Consider the following 19,522-nt stretch of genomic DNA (forward strand, 5'->3'; position numbering starts at 1 on the left):
TTTTAGGTAGTCCCATTTATCGAGACGCTCTCCAATCTGTTGTGACCCTGGGATTCTGTTCAGGAATCTTTTGCCTGTGTCTATGAGTTCCAGTGTCTCTCCTACTTTATCATGTAGCAGTTTCATGGTTTCCGGTCTTACATTGAGGTCTTTGATCCACTTTGAGTTAATTCTTGTGCATGGTGAAAGGCTAGGGTCAATTTTTAGTTTTCTGCATGTGGCTGCCCAGTTTTGCCAACACCAATAATTGCATAGACTGTGTTTGTTCCACTGTATATCTTTGGCTCCTTTGTCAAATACAAGTTGCCTATAGGTATGTGGTTCTATTTCTGGGTCTTCTATTCTGTTCCACTGATCTTCTGGTCTGTTTTTGTGCCAGTACCAAGCAGTTTTTGTTATTATGGCTCTATAGTAGAGTTTGAAGTCTGGTATTGTAATACCACCAGCATTGCTCTTTTTGCCTATAATTGTTTTGACTATTCTAGGTCTTTTCTTGTTCCATATGAATCTTTGGATTATATCTTCTATTTCCGTAAAATGTCTTTGGGATTTTGATGGGGATTGCATTGAATTTGTATATCAATTTTGGCAGTATAGCTATTTTCACTATGTTGGTTCTCCCTAGAAATAAGCATAGGATGTCTTTCCATTTCCTAGTGTCTACTTTAATTTCTTTCATTAGGCTTTTATAGTTTTCATTGAATAGTTCCTTTACATCTTTGGTTAAGTATGTTCCTAAGTATTTTATTCTTTTGGGGACTATTGCAAATGGGATCATTTTCTTGATTTGGCCTTCTGTTTGTGTATTGTTGGTGTTGGCTACTGACTTCTGAAGGTTAATTTTGTATCCTGCCACTTTGCTAAAGTAGTTTATTAATTCTAGAAGTTTGGGAGTGGAGTTTGTTGGGTCACTCGAGTAGAGGATCATGCCATCTGCAAATAGGGATAGTTTAATTTCTTCTTTCCCTATGTGGATCCGTTTGATGTCCTTTTCTTGCCTTATTGCTCTGGCTAAGGGTTCCAGCACTATATTGAAGAGAAGTGGAGAGAGTGGGCATCCCTGTCTAGTTCCTGATTTTAAGGTGACTGGTTCCAGTCTTTCACCATTCAGTATAATACTGGCTGTAGGTTTTTCATATATGGCTTTAACTATTTTGAGGAATGTACCTCTTTTTTCTATTTTTTCTAGTGCTTTCAACATGAATGGATGTTGTATTTTGTCAAATGCCTTCTCCGTGTCCAGAGAAATTATCATATGAGTTTTATCCTTAGGTCTATTGATGTGATGTATTGCATTGATTGATTTGCGAATGTTAAACCAGCCTTGCATCTGTGGGATGAAGCCTACTTGATCATAGTGTATGATTTTTTAAGTTTGTTTCTGGATTCTGTTAGCTAATATTTTATTGAGTTTTGCATCTGTGTTCATTAGAGAGATAGGTCTGTAGTTTTCCTTTTTTGTTGGGTCTTTCCCTGGTTTGGGGATGAGAGTAATATTAGCTTCATAAAATGAGTTTGGTATTGCTCCTTCTGTTTCTATTTCTCGGAAGAGTTTCAAGAGTATAGGTGTTATTTCATCTTTAAACGTCTTGTAGAATTCTGCAGTGAAACCATCTGGGCCTGGCCTCTTTTTGGTTGGCATTTCCCTGATTGCTTCGACAATTTCATTGTAAGAGATTGGTTTGTTCATTTTGTTTACCTCATCGTTGTTCAGCGTGGGTAGCCTATATTTATTTAAGAAATCATCCATTTCTGTCTACGACCATACCACCCTGAACGCGCCCGATCTCGTCTGATCTCGGAAGAAATCATCCATTTCTACTAGATTTTCTTGTTTCTTTGAAGATAGGCCCTGGTACTACTTATTCATTATGGACTGAATTTCTTGGAAATCAGTTGTGATTGTTCCCGTGGGGTCTCTAATCTTGTTTATTTGAGTCTCCCCTCTCCTTTTTTTGATTAATCTTGCCAGGGGTCTGTCTATTTTGTTGACTCAAAGAACCAACTTTTTGATTGATCAATTTTGTGTATAGTAGATCTTATTTCAATCTCTGATATTTCTGATTTTATTTTTGTTATTTCTGTCCTTCTAGTTGTTTTAGAATTAACTTTTTCTTGCTCCTCTAGGTGTTTCAGGTTTTTTTTTAGGTTACATGCTCTTCTTCTGTCTTTTTAATATGCGCTCCTAGTGTGATAAATTTGCCTCTTAGAACTGCCTTTGCTGTGTCCCATAAGTTCCTTTGTGATGTTTCTTGATTGTCATTACATTCAAGGAAGTTTTTAATTTCTTTTATGATCTGATCTGTTACCCAGGAGTTATTCAGAAGGGTGTTGTTCAACTTCCAAGTGAATGAATGTTTTTTGACTTTGACTGCATTGTTCAGAATTAGTCTGACTCCACTGTGGTTTGATAGAATGCATGGGAGTATATCAGTCCTCTTGTACCTGCTTAAGTTTTCTGTATGAACTATTATATGATCTATTTGGGAGTGTGTTCCATGTGCTGCTGAGAAAAATGTAAAAACTTTCACAGTTGAGTGGAAAACTCTGTGTATATCTGTTAAGCCCAGCTGGGCTATGGTGTTGTTTAAGTCGGTGGTGTCTTTGCTTAACTTTTGTTGAGTTGAGCTGTTGTTTTTGAGAGTGGTGTATTGAGGTCTCCCACTATGATTGTGTTTGAGTCTATCTTGTTCTTTAATTCTAAGAGAGTTTGTTTGATGAATTTGGGTGTTCCCATGTTGGGGGAGTAAATGTTTATAACTGGATTGTACCCTTTACTAATATGTAATGGCTGTCTCTATCTTTATGTACTGATTTTACTGAGAAGTTAATTTTTTCGGAGATTAAGATTGCTACTCCTGCTTTTTTGCATGGTGCATTGGAGTGGAAAATTCGTTTCCATCCTTTCACTTGGAATTTGTTTCTGTCTTTGATGGTGAGGTGGGTCTCTTGGAGGCAACATATGGATAGGTGGTGTTTCTTAATCCAGTCTGCTGCTCTGTGTCTTTTGATTGGATTGTTCAGCCCGTTCACATTTAGGGAAATTATGGAGAAGTGGTCAGTGTCCATTGTCATATATTTTTACTTCTAAGTTTCTTTCTTTCTCTTTTGTCCCCCATTTGTGTTTAGTGAATTATAGATATTTGCTTCTTGATGGGGGGTCTTGATGTTCTACAATTTGTTTTCGATTAATTAACATTTTTTGTAACACTGGTTTAATGTGCATATATTCATGAAGCTTCTCTTTGGAGTGAAATATTCTTGTTTCTCCCTCAAATGTAAATGCTAGTTTTGCTGGATATATCAGTCTGGGTTGGCAGTTGTTGGTCTTCAGGACATCAATGATATTTTTCCAAGCTTTTCTTGCATTTAGGGTTTGCATGGAGAGATCTGCTGTAATTTGAATTTTTTTCCCATTGTAGTATAGCTCTTTGTTTTTGCAGCATTTAAGATCAATTCCTTGGTATTCAGGTCTAGTGTCTTTACTATGATATGTCTAGATGAGTTCCTTCTAGGATCTTGCTTGTTTGGAGTCCTGAAACCTTCAATAATGTGAGTATTTTCCCTTTTGAGGTTGGGGAAGTTCTCTGCTATGATTTTGGTGAATAAGGGTTGCTTTCATTTGTCCTGAAATTCAGTGCCCTCATCAATCCCTATTATACGAAGATTAGACTTCTTTGCTGCATCTGCCAGGTCCTGGAGTTCTCTCTGGTGAATTCTGACTAATCTTTCCATGGTGGTGATTCTCTGTTCCAGTTCTTGTGTTCCTGATGTTCTATTCTCTCAATTTGCTGCTTAACGCCTCAATTTTTGCTTGAAGTGTGGACACTGAGCTGATCATGTCTGCTGAGAGGGTATTGAACTTTTCTTCCACTTCTCTTTTGAATTTGAAGAGTTCCTTGGAAATTTCTTGCTTGTGTTTTTGGAATTCATCCTTAATTTCATTAGTCATTTCCAAAATCATATCCTTGATTTGAGTCATATTTCATGTCTCTTCAGGTGTCATTTCTTGGAATGGTGACATTTCTCTCGTCCCTTCACTCTTGTTTCCTTTTGGGCTTTGTGTGGGACTTCGATTATTTATGTATGTTGTAATTCATCTTTTCGCTCTCCTAGGCATCGAGAACTGTTGTTGTAGTTTGCTCTGTGGTGGGTAGGTGCCGGTCTTTACTTGGATTAGGACCGGTGGTTCTGGGAATCTGTGTATACCTGTGGTTCTCGGCCAAATTGATTCCGCTGCCGACTAGGTCAGAGTTTGCAGTTTTTGCAGATTTTTGGCCTCTTCCCAGAGGCTGTGTGCTACTGCACGACTAGCTCTCAGCCCAACCAGTGGCCTCACAGTGGGCGGTGGGATGGGTCTGCGTGCTTCAGTCTCAGTGCGCTGGGCGGATGGTTGGTTTTCCTGAGCTGCTTCCAGGGGCAGGCCCCCGGCCAAGGGTCTGGAGTTTGGGAGTTTCTTGAGGTAGTTGGCTCATGGGATTACCTGGTTCTCTCTTTTTGTGGGAGAGAGCTAGGCAGCACCCCTATTGTCTCAGCACCATCTTACCTTTTCTCTGCTGAATCTTTTAAATGTGAGGAAAGCGTTTGATTGGCGATTTTGAGTGAACTAAAGAAAAGGAAGGGGAGAGAAGGAAAAAAACTAAGGAGCAAGCTCTTCATATATCAGATACTGCTGTGTAGTATTGCCATTGTGAAGTTTTCCTAATCCACTTTCAACATAGTAAGAGTACTACTTTTTATAGTAAAATAGTAAAGAATTTATTTAAAAAGACCATTCAGGAGAGCAAGCAGTGGACCTAGAAGCCAGTTGTCCCCACTTTAACAAATTTTCTGTTATCCCTGTTCAAAATACTAGTGTTGTAAGCTTATTTTATTTTATTTTTCTGTTCCAGTACTAGGGCTTGAACCTGGGGCCTCAAGCTTTTGCTTGGGCTTGTTGCTCACAGCTGGCACTCCGCTATTTGGAACACAATTCCATTTTTTGCTAGGTATTTTGGAGATGGAATCTTGCAAACTTTTTAGCTTGGGCTATGTTTAAACCTCAATCCCATAGGTCTTGGCCTCTCAAATAGCTAGGATTACAGGTGTGAGCCATTGGCACCTGCCTGGTAAACCCATTTTTACCTTACCTAACATCTCATTTTGTTCAGGCACGTTGACTATTCTTTGTTCTCTGAAACATAATAAAATCTTTTTTTGAAAAAATTTAAAGTATAGCTTTCCCATTAGTATTCTCAATTTTCAACTGTATTTATAGTTCTACTGTCCAATGGCTAATTCTTTTATCATCACATTCTTGCATTGTTTCATTTTAGGAACAGAACAAAGACAGCCAATACTACAGGGGCTTCAACAATAGGGAAGTTAGGTTTTTTTGATGCAAATTTGGTAGGCATTTCAGTGATTTTTTTTTAAAACAAGGTTTCCATATGTGAGTCTAAGTCCCAGTGTGTGCTCTTTCCTAAGCAGCCGTCTGAGGGAAAAGATGAAGGGAGAACATGTCCAGTTGTAGTAAGAACAATACCCAGAAATGGCCTACATATAACCTCACACTCAGCAGAATCTTATTGTTTGGTTTCTCTTAGTTGCTTGAAAATTGAAAAATAATATTTAGCTAGGGAAATAGGGCCTTTGTCGGGGCCACATTAGAAGTGCAAGACATTGATTTGTGAGTTATCCGTTATATAAAGTAACAATTAGCTTCAATGGCATCTTTGAAACAAAGCCTTCTTTGACCAATCCATCTAAATAAATCTCTTAAATCTTTTGAAATGACTAGACAGTCCTTCTAGATAGTGTTTTCTAAATTACTGCTCAAAGATGCACTAGTAGTTGGCAAAATTCACTTACATAGTCATAATAAGCATTTAAAATCAAAGAAATGGAAGAATATGCAAGAAAGGACAGAACAGGATAAACATCAGTAAGGATATGTTGGGGACCGACTGTGGGGTCAATGACCTTGGACCTGACCTTGGACCTACACAACTGTATACACAAGGAAGTAACTCTTATCAGGATGACTTTAAGCAATGTCAATCAGTTCTTATCATGATGACTTTAAGCAATGTCAATCTGTTCTTATCATGATGACTTTAAGCAATGTCAATCAGTTCTTATCATGATGACTTTAAGCAATGTTAATCCTTTCTCAATTATCCTATATGTGATTTGTTTACTATTTTGTATGAATGTCGCCTCTGGCAGTTCCCTAGTTTTAAGAAGAGTATTTAAGGTTGGAACTTAAAATAAACGACACAGTCTTAGGCGGCAGTCTGGAGCTCACAGCCTTCTTGGACTGCTGACTTGGGCTGTAGTCCTCCCGAACTCCATCTGTTTGTCTCTCTCTTCTATTTTTTCCTAGTCCTTGCCCCTATTTCAGGAATCCCAATCCACGAACCCTGGTTTGCTGCCGGCTGGCCCCGGCAAGGATATTTTATTTTTATTTTTTTTGCCAGTCCTGGGGATTGAACTCAGGGTCTGGGCACTGTCCTTGTACACTTGTTGCCCAAGATTAGCACTCTGCCACTTGAACCTCAGCACCACTTCCTGCTTTTTCTGAGTATGTGTTTCCAAGGAATTGAACCTAGGGCTTTGTGCATACTATGCGAGCACTCTAGCACTAGTCTATGCTCCTGGCTCCAGTAAGAATTTTTAATGCTACATAAATCTTCTGTTTTAGTACCTGGTCCATGTGTATGTAGATTGAGCATTGTCCCGTCCAGCCGGACATCATCTAGGGCCAAGAAACTAAAGGGAGGAATGAAAGGGACAGGAGACATGAAGAAGGCAGCAAGACAAGTGTCCTGATCAAGCGGCAAATTTTGTTTTTTACACAGGGGTTTATATGCCTCTTCAGGAGAGGCAGGAGGGAGTTGGGGTATAGGAACCACTCGGGGTAGGGGGTCCAGTAGTAGGATGTTTGCTCCTGCTCCGGGTAGAGGCCAGGTGGTAGGATGTTTGCATATCAACGCAAGCAGGCATGTGTTGGTTAGTGACCTAATTACAAGATGCAGGCACATTCTTACACTAAGAATTCAGGGAGGGGGAGAATGTCTCCGACATCTCCTCCCTTCATCTTAAAATAAGTGAGGGGTGAGGATTTAGGCAATACTGATGGCCGTTTAGGCCATCTCCTTGCAGTCTTAGCTGCACCTCACGCAGATGCCTACACCTGTCAACTGCAGGTGCGTATCCCTCAGGTGGGGATTACCGTTCCTCTGGGGGCCCCATAGTCCTCATACCCATTTAGCATCTCCCACGTCTAGGCTGTTCAGCACTGAATGGAAAATTCACCCATCCAGAGTCACCATAATGGCTGCAACCACCTAGGGGACTTTGAGTTTAGCACAAGAATGTCCCATCACCAAGAGTTTTTATTTGCAGTCCTCTCAGGAAACAGCTGTGCAGTGGTGATGGAATCAGGCAGGACAGAATATGTGGCAGCAGCTTCATCTCTCAGGAACTCCAAATTTCTGCGCAAACTGGTTAAAGAAGCTTAACCTAAGGCCTGACTTCGGTGAATTCTCCCAATGATTCCCTGGTCCCTTTATCTAAAGGGGATTGATGGACGGAGATTCAGCTTCTGTAACTTCTTCAAGCTGACTCAGGGGCATTGTTTCTGTACTTGACCAGGGACCTTAAAAAATTTAGTCTGTTTTACCAAGGAGTTGCCAGGATTAGCTATCAGGAACAATGATTTGATCCAAACTAGAGATCATATTCAGCATTTAACAACTGCACAAACCTTCTTTGGCTACAATAGTTTAGCTTACTTAGCACCCATTTGTAAAGGCATTGTCCTGATTCTCTGGGGAACTTAGTCCCTGTGACTTTAACTATGCTTCAGTTGCCAGATCTAAACAGATCAATAGGGACACAAGCCTCAGATCCACAAACTTTCCTGAATTCGCTAGTTAGGACTTTAAACTACCCGCTGTCACAGATGATTGACAAGTTCCTGCCCAGTTATTAAAGGCACGGGCAGGGGCTGGGAATTTGGCCTAGTGGTTAAAGTGCTTGCCTAGCATGCTTGAAGACCCGGGTTCGATTCCTTGGTACCACATACATAGAAAAAAAAAAGCCGGAAGTGGTGCTGAACCTCAAGTGGTAGAGCTCTATCCTTGAGAAAGTCCAAGGACGGTGCTCAGGCCCTGAGCTCAAGCCCAGGACTGGCAAAAAAATAAATAAATAAAAAATAAAGGCACGGGCATTAGTAAGGCATGCTTACAAACTATTCTATGACCTCCTGGCTCTGATTAATATTGAATGGCCAAGCACGAGTGACTCTAGGATCTGACACCATCTCTGCCATCCAAGCAGAGGTTTTCTGCATCTGGATGCTTCATTGCTTTCGTCCCAATAGTGTCTCTCCACACAGGGATGAACATCCCATTGGAATTTCACTTTGTTGATTGCTGGACTTGAACTCAGGGTCTGGGTGCTGTCTCTCAGCTCTCCAGCTCAAGGCTAGCACTCGGCCACTTTGAGCTCCAAAGCAACTCTGCCTCAATAGCACTCTGCTGCCAGATTAGACACCACAGTCTCACAGGGACTTTGCTTTGCCCGGGTTGGCTCGAAACTGCAGCTTTCAGATCAATGAGTCCTACAAAAGGCTACGTTACTCCAATTAAAGCAACAAGGTGGTCAACACAGAAGTAGTCTCTAAGCATGATCTTACCTGGAACCTGGTAAGAGCCAGTTACATCTGAATAACGATTGCTCTCCTTCTCCATGGGCCAGCTGGAAATTGCTATAAGGAGACTTACAAGAGCAGGCTAAATAGCAATTAAGCAATCATTTTGGTAGTCCTAAACATTTAGGACAACTTTACTTTCAAATATTGTTCAGAAGCTCATTTCCAAAGTTCTTAAAAACTTTTACTGATACTAGCTTAATCAATTAACACCTTAGCCTTTATTTACAAGTGAAAAACCTTTAAGGGCACAAAGAACTCCTTTTGTCTTCAGGCCCCCTAAGGCTCAAGGCACTCCCCATGCCTTTTAGAAAAGGCTTCTTTTTTTTCTTTCTTTCTTTTTGCAGTCTAGATTACTGCCTAGAACTCCAACAACAGTTTAAACTCAAATAACAGTTTCTCCCTAATGCATGAACTACAGACAACAGTGCACCAAAAGTCTAAGTCTGGACTTAGTTTCCTTCCTTTTTTAAAATACACCCAATTGCATGGAGATAAACCTTTAAACATTCCTTTAAAATACTAATCACATTACCCAGATTTTACCATCAGATTTTCAGTGTCAGTCTGCAAGGAAAAAAGGACAAAGATGATCCTAAGTTTTCCTGTCCTTTCTCTTGGCATTTGATTACCTAAACAGTTTTAAAAGACAGGAAAAGTTTCTGACATTGATAAACAATTTACAGTTAAATCTCTAATACATGTCTCCGAACTTTAACTTAAAGTAATAAATTCCAAATTCCCTAATACCTCTGTGCTAAACAGGATACAATGTTTGCAATGTAAACAGCTGTATGCATTGCAATACCAGATTTTTTAAATGCAGATTTCAGGATCTAGAAAAATACTTTTTACCAGTTTCTCTTTAAAACAATGCAATAATCCTTTGAGACATAGGAAACATTTAAACCTAATACTTTTCTTGAAGTTTAAACTTAGAATTACCCAATTGCCTTTGTGTTTAGGTATAAATTTATCCATTGTTTTACATAGTATGCTGACAATTTAACCTTGAACAATGTTCACTCATACCCATTCACACACACATTCATACCCAAAGATCTTAAAGCACACAAAATTAATATCGGCCGTTCATTTTCCGGAAATTTTAGTATCATGAGGGTTTTTTTTTTTTGGCCAATCTTATTCTTGGAGGTGACAACCAGGTTTTTTAAAACAAAGCTTTCTAACAAAGTGACTAGCTGAAATTTATTTTTTCAGAGCTAGTTCCTGATATTAAACATACTACCATAATACCTTTTACAGATGAAAGTTGGGTGGTAGTCTTAAACTTAGGAGAACTAAGACTGAAGTTTGTGCCCTGCCACCAAGTGTCTCCAGACTGTCACTTGAGCAGGTTGTAGGAAAAAGAAGCCAATTGGGAGGGGCCATACCAGGCCTGAGTGGGGCCAAAATTTTTACTTCCCAGAAATATCCAAATAGATAACAAGGATGTGTGCTTGAGTACATAGAGAAAAACCATAAGGATCCATATTTAGAACTGGTACCAATTTTAAAGACAAAACTGGACAAGGAAAAATATGTAACACGAGCAAGACAGAGAAGCAGAGACTTTTTGACATATAACAAGAAAATTGGACTTAATCAGATACACTTAACACAAAAACATGAGCTCAGATGAATGTTTTCACCAAACAGCTATTTTTAGATTTAGACATGTCTTGCTGGTGGGACTCTCAGGCATGCCCTTTTATCCACAAGAAACTCAGAAGGGGGGGGTCAAGGCATCCCTTGACCACCCAGGCCTTAGAGAGCATGCTGCATCCAGCCTTCTTTTCTCTCTGTTTTAGGCCCACCGTGCACTTTCTTAAAAACAAAACAAAACACAGACAGGGGGTCGGCTGATACTTACCTCCAGAGGCCTTTGCTTTTCACTTGGGCATCTTTTACAAAAAAAAGGTTGTTAAAGGAAAACCACTGTTTCTAGAAAAAAAAGCAACCTTTTATCTCAATAGCATAAATATACAAATTATTAGGAATTGATGAAAGACTTGGGAGCCCTAGTTGGGTGGTTCCCATGAGCATATTTACTGCGGGGAGATCATGAAGAAACCTGTATTTGAAACTTGTATTTGCCTGATCCCTATTAATTTTAGTAGCTCCAATTGTCTTTCCCACCAGTAGGCCACTGCTCTCCATGTGATTAGACTGTGGCCCCTAGAATTGGGGGAGCGGTTCTATGCCAATTTTTTCATAACTAATGCAGTCATCATAGAATGTCACAACATCCGTATCTTGTCTCTCCCTAGAGATTACAGGGCAGGTCCTCTTTAAGAGCAGAGGCTGGATGGGTCTGGCTAGGACAAGGGGCTTGCCAATTGCTAAGATGCTGCTAGGCCAGCTACACCCAGGAGCTGGGGCTTGTGGCAGTTTCTAGGAGCTGGGAACTTAAGGCCTAAGAGGCAGGAGATTGTAGCTCCTCAGGGACAGGGTATGGAGGCAGTCCTGCTGTAAGCTTGTGGGGGGAGAAGGGGTCAGAGTCTCCTCGCAGAATATCATTGAGGGGCAAAAAGATATTATTAGGCAATTTTAAATAATGCCATTGAATATCGAAGGGTATGGAGGCAGTCAACATGACATTGACTTTATCAGGAGCTATTTGCAGTCCAAGGTTAAGAAAGGCTTTAGAAAGTAGATCTGGCCTGTCCTGAGCTGCCAACAAAATATCATCAGGGTGTAGGGGAATTGTAAAAAAGGCAATTTTTAAGATCAATGATCATTTTATCTACATAAAACAATTCCTTGTCAAACACATTTGGTAAAGGCTATTTACAGTGTACATGGCCAAGCATGCACTATGCTGCATTTTCAAGCAGAAAATGTTCCTTATTTGACCACAATTGCAATAATTACATGAAAATTCTTATAAAAACATGAATCTTCTTAATTAACAATCTCCAACTCTTTGCCATTTAACCTCGTTAATCGTTCCCTCCTTGGGGAACCAAGGACATAATTCTTCTAGGTAATCGAAAAATGCCTTTAAGTCTTTCTTTTTAACCCAAGTTCCTTGAGTCTTGAGAGCCTATGAACGATTCCTGTGATGATGATGCCTGTCCCATGGCCAGTCACTTACCTTTCGCCGTCTCCACTCTCAGAGTTGACCGAGATGTCTCGGGGGGGCCACTCCGAGCTGGTCACACAATCACTTGGATCCAAGTTTTCCTGGAAGACAGCGTTCCTCAGGCACTCGAGCCGCACGTTGGGAAGAATGAAAGGGAGAGGAGACACGAAGAAGGCAGCAAGACAAGTGTCCTGATCAAGTGGCAAATTTTATTTTTTACACAGGGGTTTATATGCCTCTTCAGGAGAGGCAGAGGGGGTTGGGGTATAGGAACTGTTCAGGGTAGGGGGTCCAGTAGTAGGGTGTTTCTTCTGGGTAGAGGCCAGGTGGTAGGATGTTTGTATATCAACGCAAGCAGGCATGTGTTGGTTAGTGACCTAATTACAAGATGCAGGCACATTCTTACACTAAGAATTCAGGGAGGGGGTGAATGTCTCCGACAGAGCATCTCATGGGTCATGAAATAGAAAGTACTACGCATTGTGAAGGATATTATGGGAAGTTTGGATGGCCCTGTCAAATGCACTTAGAAGAAATAAGCTCAAAGGCAAGGTAGTAGGGAAGGGAAAAAGTTGATCTTTATTGAACTTACTGTGACCTGCCTCATGGGCTAACAAAATGACATCAAATAGTGACTCATCCCTGTACTAATTCCATGACTTTTGATTTTCAGTTGCATCTTTTTCAGTGATGCACTATAAAAGTAAGTTTCAAAGAATAGAAGAGCATGTGTTTCAAAGCATTGTTTCATCTTATCAATCACAGAGGGCTATTATCTTCAAGTATGAAAACTTCAAAAATAACTTTGAATTATAGTTCAACTTGAGAACATAGTTTAAAGAAATCTGCTATACCTAGGGAAATCACGTATCTGCTTTCATGTTCTGTCTTAGATAATTGATTGTGGTCTTTTCTAATATGCATGCCTATGAAGATCCCATGTTTTATTTAGGACAAGAATGAGTTGTCTTCTTTGAGCTCTTTGCATGAATACATCTTTGTTTCTTTTTGACTTCCGATAATTGAGAATTGCTTTTTATCTCCCCCTTCCTTTTCTCATGTCCTTTCTTACTGGTAGAATCTGACTTGAAAGAAATATTCATCTATTTGACGTTAATAAAATTTTAGTCTTGTAATTTACTCCCCTTTAAAAATCAATATAGTGTTTTTCTTTTGGCACTATCAGTTTTCATATGAGACTTACCAACTCCTAATTACATTAGAGAAACCTATTCAAAGGATAATATCAGAGCCAGAGTAAGAGAGAACTGATAACACACAGCACAGTTATCATGTAACTGACCTGCTGATCCAAGTATACAAAACATTTAAAACAAAATGATGTCTACCACATGAAAGAAATGCAAAAAATGGCACCAATGTTTTCCTTCAGAGTAAGCTCCATTCATGATTTTAGCAAATAAGGACTCTGTCATAGTTAACATATTGGAATCCTAAAATATCTATCCAGGCTAATGGGCCAGTCCTACATGCAACATCTCTGGCCCTAAAGGAAATACAAATTAAAGCACTGAAATTTCATCTCACCTCAGTGAGAATGGCCGTCATCAATAATACAAATAACAACAGATGTCGATTGTGGGAGGAAGGAAATGGTGGTGGGGGATGTGAACTGCTCTACTCTGGAAAACACTTTAAAGATTCCTCAAAAAATTAAACTTAGAAGTACCCTATAATCCAACAATACCACCCCAGGGCATTTTCCCAAAATATTGCAGATTATGATACAGTAAAGCCATGAGCAAAACCATGTTCATTGCTGTATTATTCATCATAGCCAAGGTATGGCACTCAGCTGCCTCTCAATGGACAAATGGATCAAGACAACATGTGTGTTATTCATCCTTTAGGAAGAATGATATATCATTTGTACAGTAATGGATGGACCTGGAAGAAATTATGTTGAATGAAGTAAGTCAGATCCAGAGAGACAAAGGACAGACATTTTCTTTCACATATGGAAACTAGAGCTCTTTATAAATATACAAGTAAACACACACAGCATTGTAATCAAAGTATGGTATTTGCAGGGAAGAATTCAAACTATAATTCCTTAGAAAATGTCCAAAAGAATGGGAACCAGGAAACTAGCACTTAAAAGGGGTGAAGTCAAGGGAGGTGGGTAGATGAATGATAAAAGGAAGGAAGGGGGAATGCAATCAGAATATTCAATGAATATCCTAGGAAGATTGAGGGTTGAGAAGAATGGGGAGAATAATGGAAAAAGGATGATATTGATAAAGATCAACAAAATGATTAACAATTATTATAAACTGATTTGTTGAATGGTTATCCTTTTGCTCAAATATTTAAAGATAAAAATAAAAGATTAAAAAAAGACCACTTTCCTGTTATTTCAGGTCTTCATTGGACATCAGCCAAATCTGTGCCAAGTTGTATGCTCTATTCTGCTAGGTTTTCTGGGTCTTCAGCTCTCTTTCCTTATTAGCTTTGCTCAGAATTTCATCCAGTTCAAGTGCTAACATTTATTGAGGGCTGACCGGGGTTCAGGTCTACGTTAAGTGCTTTAGTTGCATAATCTAATTTAATTCCACAACCAGCCAGGAAAGCAGTTATTGAAACTAGTTATGGATTGTGTATGGCAACCCCAAATGCCATGTCTTGAAACAATAATAGTTTCTTATGATGTCTCCTGTCTTAGTGACTCAGTTAGTTCAAAGAGACTCAGGTGAACAATTCTAGTTTAGTTGCTTGCAAGAAGGTGCCATTGGTCTAAAACTGAGGTTGGACTCACTTTAAAGTCTTTCTTCATACCCTTATATTTGGTGTCTGAGTTCAGACAGCTGAGGCTCCTTAGACATATCTCACCAGTTTCATATAATCTTTTCATGTGGAGCTCAATCAGTTGGCTTTAATTGGGAAGTTTGTTCACTTTAGAATGTGAACAGCAATTTCAGAATCAATGCACAGTTTAAATCAGTTTTCTTTGTGAGTCCACAAAGGGATGCAAGTTTTGATGCCTCTTAGGTGATACTTACTAAGACATTGGTGAATTTTAGGATCAATTTTCTTAAGACAAATCACAAAATCACACAGAAATAGATAACAGAACACTCTTACATTCATTAAACATTTTAATTAATAACTCATAACTTTCTCTAAAAGAAAGAACCAGTTCTAGATGGTATTTCTACTGGTGAGTTTTAATAAGCATTTAAGCAAGAATTGCTTATTTCCATGCTCATTAATTTTTTAATTTATTTTTTGTCAGTCATGGGGCTTGAGTCTGGGGCTGGGCACTGTCCACGAGCTCTTCAGCTCAAGGCTACTGCCCTACCCCTTAAGCCACAGTGCCACTTTCACTTTTCAAGTGGCTAATTGGAGATAAGAGTCTCATGGTCTTTAGTGCCCAGGCTGGCTTTGAAGCTCAATCCTCAGATCTCAGCCTCCTGAGTAGCTAGGAATACAGGTGGGAGCCACAGCACCCAGCTCATTAAATTTTTTGAAATAAGCAGAATACTTCCCAGTTCATTCTCTGAGACCAAGCTTACACTAATTCCAAAACCACTGCAGAAAAGAAGTTTTTAGACTCAGTATTTCCTTTTTTTCTCTTTCAAATGTATTTTATTCTCAGGGTGATATATAGGCGGGTTACAGTTACATTTATTAGTTAGTGGGTACATTACTTCTTGAAAATTGATACCCCTTCCCATGTTTTTTCTCCAAGTGTCCCTCTCCCTACCCCCATAAAACTGTTTAGTATACTTTGAATCTAACAGTACAGAATGAACTAGTGGAAATAGTTCAGATTTTCAGAATTAAACACACTTCCTGAAAAAAGTCAATGAAACCCATCACCACAGCAAATGGGAAAGGGAAGTTTCTGAGCTCGAGCATTTATGAAACCCTACAACATAGCCTAGAGCAACTATTAAACGTAATGGTGAGAAACCAGATACATTTCTTCCTACAACCATGAACCCTATAAAGGTATCTTTTTCCTACTCCTCTAACGTTGTGCTGTGGATGTGTAAACCTAAGCATACATGCTGGGAGAGAGGCGATGAAACTCTGCTCATTTATGAAATGATTTGTCTATGTAGAGACCCAAGGAATCATCACAAATCTACTATAATTCACAAGGTCACACCATACAAAGTTTATATTTACAAACTAAGTACTTTGCTATAGGTTAGTACTTAATACTTGAAAAAAGGATGAGTTAAACTATTTTGCAGGAATAAACTATAGATGTATAAAACTATCAAAGATATACAAAATTCCATCTGAGTAAATGAAGCTATTTAATATTCACGGTTGAAAGGCTGTCAACATGTGGATTCTTCCTAACTTGTTTATAGATTCAATTCAATTCCAACCAAAATCCTAGCATGTTATTTGTAAACACTGATAAGATGATTTTAGTGTTTTATATGCAAAAGCAAAGGCCTACTAGAATAGCCAATAAGATCCTGAAGTGTATGTAAGTGCAATGTAGACTCTGATGGCTTCTACATATTATCTAAGCCCTAGGGGAGTCATGGCAGGAAGATTGAGTTTGGAGAACAGCTTTGGCAGAATAAGTCAATCAGATTCCAAAATAATCTGCAGAAGCCACAGCTGGAGATTCGGCTCAGGAGGTGAGCAAGCAAGCCCAATAAGTGTGGTGTCTCAGTTCAAACATCACTACTACCAGAAAAAGGCTATACGATGTATTGAAGAGGCATGCAGATCTACTAGTTAGATATATGATGAATAGATGGATAGGGCTAAACTAAAGTAGGAGGTAGAGCATGCAAGTAAGTCCTTCCTTTTCTAATCTAACCAAGCTCAGTTCTGTTTTACATAGAGATTTACAAATTTCCCCAGTGCCATAAGATAAGATGGAATGAAAGGAGGGTATGATAACTTGATAATGAATAGTCCTGAGTAGGCAAAGAGAAAAAACAAATGTTTAGAGGCAAATGGGAGTTTGTGGATTGTATTTTTTTTAATACCATGTTCTTGTTTGAAAAATTTACTTGTTGATATAGATAGGGAGGTGGAGGAAATTCAAAATGGTTTTAAGAGATAAGGACAAAAATAAATAAAAGTAAACATTTAAAACTTCAGAGTTCCCTCCACATTCTTTGAGTTTTCTCTTTCACGTTAAATTTAATTAACCTTGTATATGCATTTGTCCAGTTCATTAAACGAGTTAGCATTTTGTAAATCTCATAGTTGTGGAGCCCTTTATCAAAGGATTTCAGAGATGGAGATGCATTATTTGATGTATTGTTTCTGTCAACATTGGTTTGTTTTACTGGATCATCATTTGATCTGTGGCTCCACAATTAGTTTAAACAAAGGTGAGTCATTGTTGAATCAATGCTAGGGAAAAAAATCTGGTTTCAGGCTGACAATTCCCTTAGTGTTTTGAAACTTTAGGGGCCTTCAAAGTATGCCATGAAAGATTTCTTCAGTGTTTGCTGGCCTCTTGAGCTTCTGCCTTGGGATATTTTGTATAATTGATCATATTTTTCATAGCCCCAAAAATAAACCCAGCATTTCCTATTCCATCTTCTTCTCAAGTGAATTACAACTGACATTGCTGACAATTTTCTTACCTCCCACTGTGGATTTCAGTTTTTCTCTTTTAGACCTTGTTACCTTTTAAAAATATTTGACTTTTATGATGTTTTAGTTTTACTAGCAATTTTATATTATTAAAAATCCTCACTCACCTGTTTCTTTCTTTCTCCTTGTTACTTTCCAGGTTTACCATTGTGCTTCTGCTGTTTCATTCTGTATCCTGGATAACTGAATTCCATTAACTCTAGGATTTGCCATTTTCCTGAGAAAAACAATGGATTAGATGAGGTAAGACCATCTAATATAATATGATTGCTTGTTTTCTTTGGTAGTGGTGGTACTGGAGTTTGAACTCAGGGCCTTCTGCTTGCTAGACAGATGACTTCAGCCATAACCATTAACTCTTTTGAAAGAAGAAACTTTTGAAAAAGGAGCTTTGCAATATTTTAAAATTCGAATTGCTGTCTATAAAAGTAACCCTTCTAATTTAACTGAAATCACATCATTTATGCAGTTTCATAATTGTCATCTTAATTTTGTCTTTTATTTCCATGACCTATTTTACATATAGCTTTTACACAAGTCCTTACCTATTTTTAGATAAGCAATGCTTTCTTCAATGTTTTCTTCAATGTTATTTTCTTTCTTTTTTTTTTTTTTGGTATGAGATGGATGGATTTTCAGGGGATTGCACTGATTGTCAGTTCACTCCTTTCCAAATCTGTTTTCTTTTTTTTTTTCATATATTTTTTATTGCAATTAATAGAAGGGTTACATAATATTGGCCAGATAGAAGGTGCATTAATTCACATACATTGATACCCTTTCCCATGTCTTGGTCCCCATTTCCCTCCCCCCACTCCCACCCCTCATCTTGTTTTCCCCTCTTCCCTATCCAATTTCAAATAACCAAATACAAATATATCCGACATATCAGGTAACAAAGTGAGATACTGTAACAATATGAGATAACCAAGGGACAGCAAAAGGGATGAGAGATAACATAGTACATTAAGGACAACAATCATTCATTATGTGGCTTATGTTTCTATATCCTAGAGATCCTTTCATTTAGCGTCATACTATATGGCCTTTTGTATCAAGATTTTGCTCTACTGTAAATCTCTGCTAGGAGAGCCCAAGGTTTCTACTGATTATGACAAATGAGGGAAACCATTGAGCCTAAGTTCCTTTGAGTCTGGCTTACTTCACTGAATATGATTTTTTCTAAGTCTTTCCATTTCCTAACAAATGGGGCAATGTCATTCTTTCTGACAGCAGCATAGAATTCCTTTGTGTACAAATACCACATCTTGTTGATCCACTCATCAACTGAGGGACATCTAGGTTCAATGTTATTTTCTATTAGTCAATAAAGTCTCTATTTTGTTTAGTTATCTTGGAAATTACAACATGAATCCTTAAGTGCAATTCTTTTATTGATTCCTAGATATGATGATATACTTAAAATATTTCCACTGTCCACCTTGTTTCTTTTGTGTTAACACTACAATGAATTTCATTTCTACACATTTTTTATTGTAAAGGTGATGTACAGAGTGGGGTATAGTTATATAAGTAAAGTAATGAGTACATTTGTTTATGACCAGTGTTAACCCGTTCCTCAGTTTCTCCCACTTCCTGATCCTGGCACTGCCCCCTCCCCAAGTTGTGAAGTAAATTTCTAACATAGATTCTAGTGATTATCACTATTGCATTGATTGACCCTTAATCCGGATGGTTTTGTAATTCCCCTTCCTTTCTGCACACCAGATAAATTCATATATAAGATAAAGGGTACACAAAGAAAAAAGTGATAGCAGGGCATAAAACATAGGAAAATAACAAATAAATAAGTAACTGAAAACTACACCATAGAATGCTCTTGCTTCTATTTCTTGGAGGTCATTTTATGTGGTTATCTGCATTTAGCTATTGAGCTGTTGTGATCTTCTGTTAAGAATATCCTAGATATAATCTACTTTTTACAAATGAGGTAGACCATGTACTGTGTTTGTTTTGGTCTGGCTTTCTTCATTTACACTTTTTCCCAAGTCTGCCCATTTCCTTACAGATGGGACAATGCCATTCTTTCTGATACATTCTGCACTATTTTAATCATGATATTATTGTTTGTGTATGGACTCTCCTTGAAATTCTGAGCTTTTTTTATTGTCAGTTTTCCTGTG

General features: G+C 38.5%; 1 long non-coding RNA gene across 1 annotated transcript in view; it reads left to right on the plus strand.

Moving 5' to 3' along the window:
* LOC150054191 (uncharacterized) overlaps nt 1-19,522 on the plus strand; it is a 184,363-nt gene that overhangs the window by 37,535 nt on the left and 127,306 nt on the right. The window contains exon 2 of the long non-coding RNA XR_016537926.1: nt 17,518-17,621. This is a non-coding gene — a long non-coding RNA (uncharacterized LOC150054191). The remainder of the gene's footprint in view (nt 1-17,517; nt 17,622-19,522) is intronic.

Source organism: Megascapheus bottae, chromosome 15 (assembly GCF_031878675.1).
Source record: "Megascapheus bottae isolate mThoBot1 chromosome 15, mThoBot2.hap1, whole genome shotgun sequence".
Taxonomy (NCBI): Eukaryota; Metazoa; Chordata; class Mammalia; order Rodentia; family Geomyidae; genus Megascapheus; species Megascapheus bottae.